Raw genomic sequence first — 6,079 nt, 5'->3', positions numbered from 1 at the left:
CTTCTTCTTCTACTCCTCTTCCTTCCTTTTATTCCCTACAATTCCTCATTCCTTTAATTTTTTCTTTCATTTATTCATCTTAATTCTTCCTTCTCCTCCTCCTCCTCCTCCTTTTCCTCCCATAGCAGGTTCATACACACACACACACACACAATAATAATAATAATAATAATAATAATAATAATAATAATAATAATAATAAAAAAAAACAGGCTACATTTTCACGCCATTGTTTATGTCACGTGATGGAACAACTGAACACACGTCCTGATTCTTGGTGTGGAAATCTGAGGGGCGCGTGACAGCTGAGAGGGGGTGGGGGTAGGGGGAGCGGGGTGGGGAAGGGAGAGGGTGTGTGTGTGTGTGTGTGTGCGCGCGTGTGTTTATTTATGAGGGTCGCAGTGCCTCCATCCCCCCTCTCTCTCTCTCTCTCTCTCCCCGTGGGTTTTTTTTTTTTTTTTTACTGTTATTAGTACAGGATCATTGAAAGTAGGAGTTTTTGTTGTAGTTTTTATTTATTTGTGTGTGTGGATCTCTCTCTCTCTCTCTCTCTCTCTCTCTCTCTCTCTCTCTCTGCTCAGTGAAGTATCAAGTGTCACGCTGTCACTGTCAGTCACGGAGTTAATTAGCTGCTGGAATTTGATATCACGTTTTGCTGAGTAGAAAATAAAAATCCATATGTTTGTGTTCTTTTATATATTTATTATTATTATTATTACTATTATTATTATTATTATTATTATTATTATTATTATTATTATTAGCTAGATTATAAGGTACAGGTATTCAGTTTTGACAGGTGGCTCACTCATCCATCACACACACACACACACACACACACACACACACACACACACACACACACACGCTTAAATAAACACCTTTTTCAAATTCACACCCACGCTTGGACAAGTATGGTATATTTTAATTATCTTGCAGCACAGACAGGTGTTGGAGACAAGGTGTCCACTCGTATCAGTGGTTCTGCAGGTGGGCGGCAGGTAATTGGTCTCCAGGTGCATTGCCACGTGCTTACCTGGCCAGGTGTGGGTGGGGGGGACTGGCAGGGATGGCGCTTGTACAGGTGACGTGATTGGCTGATAATATAGGTGGTGATGGTGGTGGTGGTGGTGGTTTTTTGTTTATTTTATCATTTCTGTGATTCCTTTTTATTGTTAGTATTTGTTTAGGGTATTTTAGGGTAGTTCAAGGGTGGTTTAGGGTCTACGGCTTATGTTAAGGGTGTTTTTGGTTTGAAGATTTTTTTTTTTTTAGGATTTGTTCGTTATTCATGTATTTTGTGAGGTGGTCGTATAGTTCACCCCTTTTTTTTATTATTATTATTACTTATAAGTCTTATTTCAAGGCAGTACGTATTGATTTTCTTGCGCCATATATATATTTTTTGTAGATATGTTGAGTTTTTGTAGACATGTTCAGTTGTTGGTGTTTTGTAGATATATTTGTGTTTTTTATAGATATGTTCAATTGTTTTTGTAGATATGTTCGTTGTCTTTTTGTTGATGTTTTTTTTTTGTAGATATGTTTTTTTTTTATATGTTCATTTATTTTTGTAGATTTTTTTTTTTTTTCTCTCCATCGCATTAAGGCAGCAGCGGGTAGCGAGGACCAGCAGCAGCACGGGAGGCCAAAGCAAGGGCGAGGTGGGTGACGTGCTGCAATATTACCTGTTACAGATAAGCCACACACACGTTACTGCTGCAGAAACTTATGTTCAAACTGTTCTTGATGCATTTTGTTGTAGTAATTAACTAAAAATTTTATGTAGAATTTACAGAATGCAGGCAGAAGTCATGTATATTCACTGACAAGATAAACAAATACATAGTTTTTCATATTTCCTTAACTGTAATTTCAAATGTTTTCTTAATTTACTATTTTCATCGCCAGTTTTTTTTTTTTTTTTTTTTTCTATTAAAGTTTAAAATCAAAATCATATATATTCACTAACAGGATAAAGGAGTTTTTCGTATTTCCTTAAAGTGTAATTTCAAATGTTTTCTTAATTTACTATTTTCATCGCCAGTTTTTTTTTTTTTTTTCTATTAAAGTTTAAAATATCACGAAGAGTTTGTGTTTGAGGTGTTCATAGATAAACTACACATTTTATTTAAGTCTAATCTACGAGTAATTAGTATTTTTCTTGTATTGATAACTCCGCTAGCAATTCCGTAATTCAATAATAAAAGTACAAGGTTTAAGACAAATTTCCAAAGTAGATCTTACTCATCTTTATTTCAATCTTTCCAACTTTCCAAAGCCACGTACCTATTCCACTGCAATTTCTGGAGACTGAAACCTAAGAAAGACGGCACCTACTCCTACCATTAGTGACTCCTTCGTCCGCAGCGAGGAGGAAGAGCAGCGGGCCAGGCGGAGGCAGGAGAGCCCGCCGAGGAACGCGTGCAATGAAGACATGACCAAGCAGGAGGTATGGGACGTCACCTGTAAGAGAGAGAGAGAGAGAAGAGGAAGAGAGAAGGAGAGAGAAGGTGAGAGAAGAGAGAATATGTGTATGTGTGTGTGTGTGTGTGTGTGCGTGTGTGTGTGTACTACTACTGCTACTTCACAGGTAACTTGCTTCTTCCCTCCAAATCTTCAGGTATTCTTATCTTCCCCTCCTCTTCCTCAACTAAAAAAAATCTTCTCTTGTCGTTAATTCTGAAAGTTACTCATTTCGCTTCGATTTCTCATTTGCGCAGAGAGAGAGAGAGAGAGAGAGAGAGAGAGAGAGAGAGAGAGAGAGAGAGAGAGAGACCAGAAAGATTAATTGATTAGGTTTAGCGCTGATCAATCAACCTCTCTCTCTCTCTCTCTCTCTCTCTCTCTCTCTCTCTCTCTCTCTCTCTCTCTCTCTCTCTCTCTCTCTCTCTCTCTGCAAATGAGAAATCGAGGAGAATAATAAGAACTAATGAGTAGAGAAGATTTTTAGATAATAGGAGGAGGAGATAATAACTGAAGGTAGGAAGAGGAGTAAGATTTTGAACATGAGAAAAGAAGGAAGAGGAGGGAAGATCAGCAAGAAGAACCGGTTTATAAATGACATTACTCCTCCTCCTCCTCCTCCTCCTCCTCCTCCTCCTCCTCCTCCTCCTCCTCCTACTAGCCTTCTACTATGCTATCCTGTCTCTCTTCCCTGTAGCTAGTTAGAAGTAGTTACCAAACAGCCTTGCAAGGACCAAATGCTCTGTTGCTGTTTGGCTTTCCTTTGTATTCCTTTGTATTCCTCCTCCTCCTCCTCCCAGTGGTAGGAGGTGGTGGTGATAGAGGAGGAAAGGATAAAGGAAAAGATGAATGAGGAGAAGGAAGAGGAAACGAGAAGAGGAGGAAGAGGAGAAACATGGTTAAATAGATACAAATTGGAGGACGAGGAGAGAGAGAGAGAGAGAGAGAGAGAGAGAGAGAGAGAGAGAGAGAGAGAGAGAGAGAGAGAGTACTTTCCATATCAATGAGATAGCAAACTAATTCTCTCATTTCCTCTTCCGCACTGCATCTCTCTCTCTCTCTCTCTCTCTCTCTCTCTCTCTCTCTCTCTCTCTCTCTCTCTCTCTCTCTCTGTTTAGGAATTAGTAAGAGAAAACAAAGGAGGAGGAGGAAGAAAAGTAAAGAAGATAAAGGAGAGAAACGAGGAGGAGGAGAAAGAGACGGAAGACAGAAAAGGAGGAGATGGAGAAAAGAGACAACGAGAAGGAAGACTAGGAGGAGGAGAAGAAAGAAGACAGAAAAGGAAGGAAGACAAGACAGAAGAAAGAAGACAAAGGAGCAGGAGGAGGAGGAGGAGGAGGAGGACGAACAACAAGTAAGCAACCACCAAAAAGAAAAACAAAGATGGGAAAGAAAGTAAGGAAGGAAAGGAAGATAGGAGATAAGTAGAAAGAAGAGAAGGAGGAAGAGGAAGAGGAGGAGGAGGAGGGGGAGGGAGCAGCAAGTAAACAAGCAGAGGAAAGAGAAGGGACAAGACACAGATTAGGTTTTGTGCAACTTTCTGAGTCTCGGGGCCAATTCTTCCCCCTCAAGGCAACGAGCGAGCAAGTTTGGCAAGACGACCAGGCCAACACGCCACGCCCACTTTGCCACGGCGCTGATTTACCCCCTCCTCCCTCTCCCCTCTCTCCCTCCTCCTGCCTCCTGCCTCTTCCTCCATCTCCTCCTCCTCTTGGTGTTTGTTTATTTTTTTTTTGTCTTTTTTTGTTTGTTATTGTTATTTTTGTTGTTTAGTTTCTTCTTCTTTCTCTTCCTCCTTGTCTTCTCTTTTCTGTTTCTATTGATGGTTTTATTATTATTATTAGTAGTAGTAGTTGTAGTTGTAGTAGTAGTAGTAATTAATCTTCGTCTTGTCTTTCTTTCACTGTTATTTTTCTTCCAATTCTTCCCATTTATTATTTTCTCTTTCTATAAAATTGATCATTATTATTCATCTCCTTTTCTTCTTGTTCCTCCTCCTCCTCTTCCATTTTCTCTCCTTTTCCTGACTGTTTCGATTTCTTTCCTCTATCAATTATTGTGTTTGTTCTTCTTACATCTCCTCCTCCTCCTCCTCCTCCTCCTCCTCCTCCTCCTCCTCCTCCTCCTCCTCCTCCCTTGATAACCTACTACTTCTATTCTCTCTCCTCCTTTGTTATTTTCTACTTTCTTCCTCTCTCTTCCCTGTCATCCTCCTTCTCTTTCTCCTCTTCCTCCTCCTCTTATCATTCATCCCTGTCTCTATCTCTCATCTCATATTTTTCCCATTTCCTTTCATCTCGTATATTTCCTCGTTTATCTCTTCCTTCCTTCCTCCTCATTCGTTCACAACTTGAATGTCTCTTCTTTCTTTTCCTTCTCTCCGAATTTCCTCCTTTAATTTTCCTTCTTCTTTCCTTCGTTTCTTTTTATCTCTCTCTCTTGCATCTTTTCTTTTCCTTCCTTTTTTTCCTAGTATCTCTCGTTCTCTCATTATTTTCCTCTTTCACTTCCCATATTTTCGTTCTCTCTCTCTCTCTCTCTCTCTCTCTCTCTCTCTCTCTCTCTCTCTCTCTCTCTCTCTCTCTCTCTCTCTCTCTCTCTCTCTCTCTCTCTCTCTCTCCTATCATGAAGGATTAACAAGTGTCTTCATAATAACCAGCTAATGTCCGTCTGTCTGTCTGTCTGTCTGTCTGTCTGTCAGTCTGGTCAAAATGGAGTAACGATCCCACGAGAAACTAATCTCATCTCAGTCGGCTTTGTGAGATTTGAGCTCATTTGATTGCCAGACTTAAAGGATTATCGTGTGTGTGTGTGTGTGTGTGTGTGTGTGTGTGTGTGTGTGTGTGTGTGTGTGTGTGTGTGTGTGTGTGTGTGTGTGTATTTCTGTCTATCTGTCTTTTTGAGCGTTTGTCTGTGTGTGTCTGTCTGTCTGTCTGTGTGAGTGCCTGTCCGCGTCTAACTGAGTGCTTAACTGTGTTTGTTTATCTATTTGTTTGTGTGTTTGTATTTGTGGCTGTCTGTCTGTCTGTCTGTCTGTGTGTCTGTCTATTTATCTTGTCTCTATCTTTGTGGCTGTCTGTCTTAATATATGTCTGACCACCCATTTCTCTCTCTCTCTCTCTCTCTCTCTCTCTCTCTCTCTCTCTCTCTCTCTCTCTCTCTCTCTCTCTCTCTCTCTCTCTCAGCCTCCCATTACAAGTTCCCTTGACGTTCTAAAAAGGAAAGTTTGGCCCAAAATCCGCGCGGCAGCTTTCAGGAGACTGCAAGGGACTTATTTATCTTTCAAGTCTATTCCTCTCCCTCTCTCCCCGTGCCACTCCCTCTCTCTCCCGGGCACACTCACATTTAACTCCTAAGTCAACACGAGAGAATGAAGCAGCGAGGCGATCTGAAAGTGGCACCAATGTGTGTGATCTTGTTGTCTTGTTGGGTGATTGTCGTGTTCATCTCGTGTGGAAAGACTTGATAGAAAACGAGAAGGAAAAAATAAGAGGTGAAGGTGGAAGAGGAGGAGGAAGAAAAGGAAGGTTATACAGTTAGTTGTAGGAGGGAAGAGGAGGAGGAGAGGTGGAGATGGAGGTAAAAAGAAGAGGAAGAACAGATTTAAGAAGGT

The 6,079-nt window shown here is 40.7% G+C and overlaps 1 long non-coding RNA gene across 1 annotated transcript in view; it reads right to left on the bottom strand.

Moving 5' to 3' along the window:
- Positions 1 to 2,033: 2,033 nt before the first annotated feature.
- The window catches only part of LOC135094699 (uncharacterized), a 76,276-nt gene continuing 72,230 nt past the window's right edge, over positions 2,034 to 6,079 (bottom strand). The window contains exon 3 of the long non-coding RNA XR_010263926.1: positions 2,034 to 2,466. This is a non-coding gene — a long non-coding RNA (uncharacterized LOC135094699). The remainder of the gene's footprint in view (positions 2,467 to 6,079) is intronic.

The sequence above is a fragment of the Scylla paramamosain genome, chromosome 46, assembly GCF_035594125.1.
Source record: "Scylla paramamosain isolate STU-SP2022 chromosome 46, ASM3559412v1, whole genome shotgun sequence".
In the NCBI taxonomy this organism is placed as follows: Eukaryota; Metazoa; Arthropoda; class Malacostraca; order Decapoda; family Portunidae; genus Scylla; species Scylla paramamosain.
This window is presented reverse-complemented; position numbering and strand designations above follow the sequence as displayed.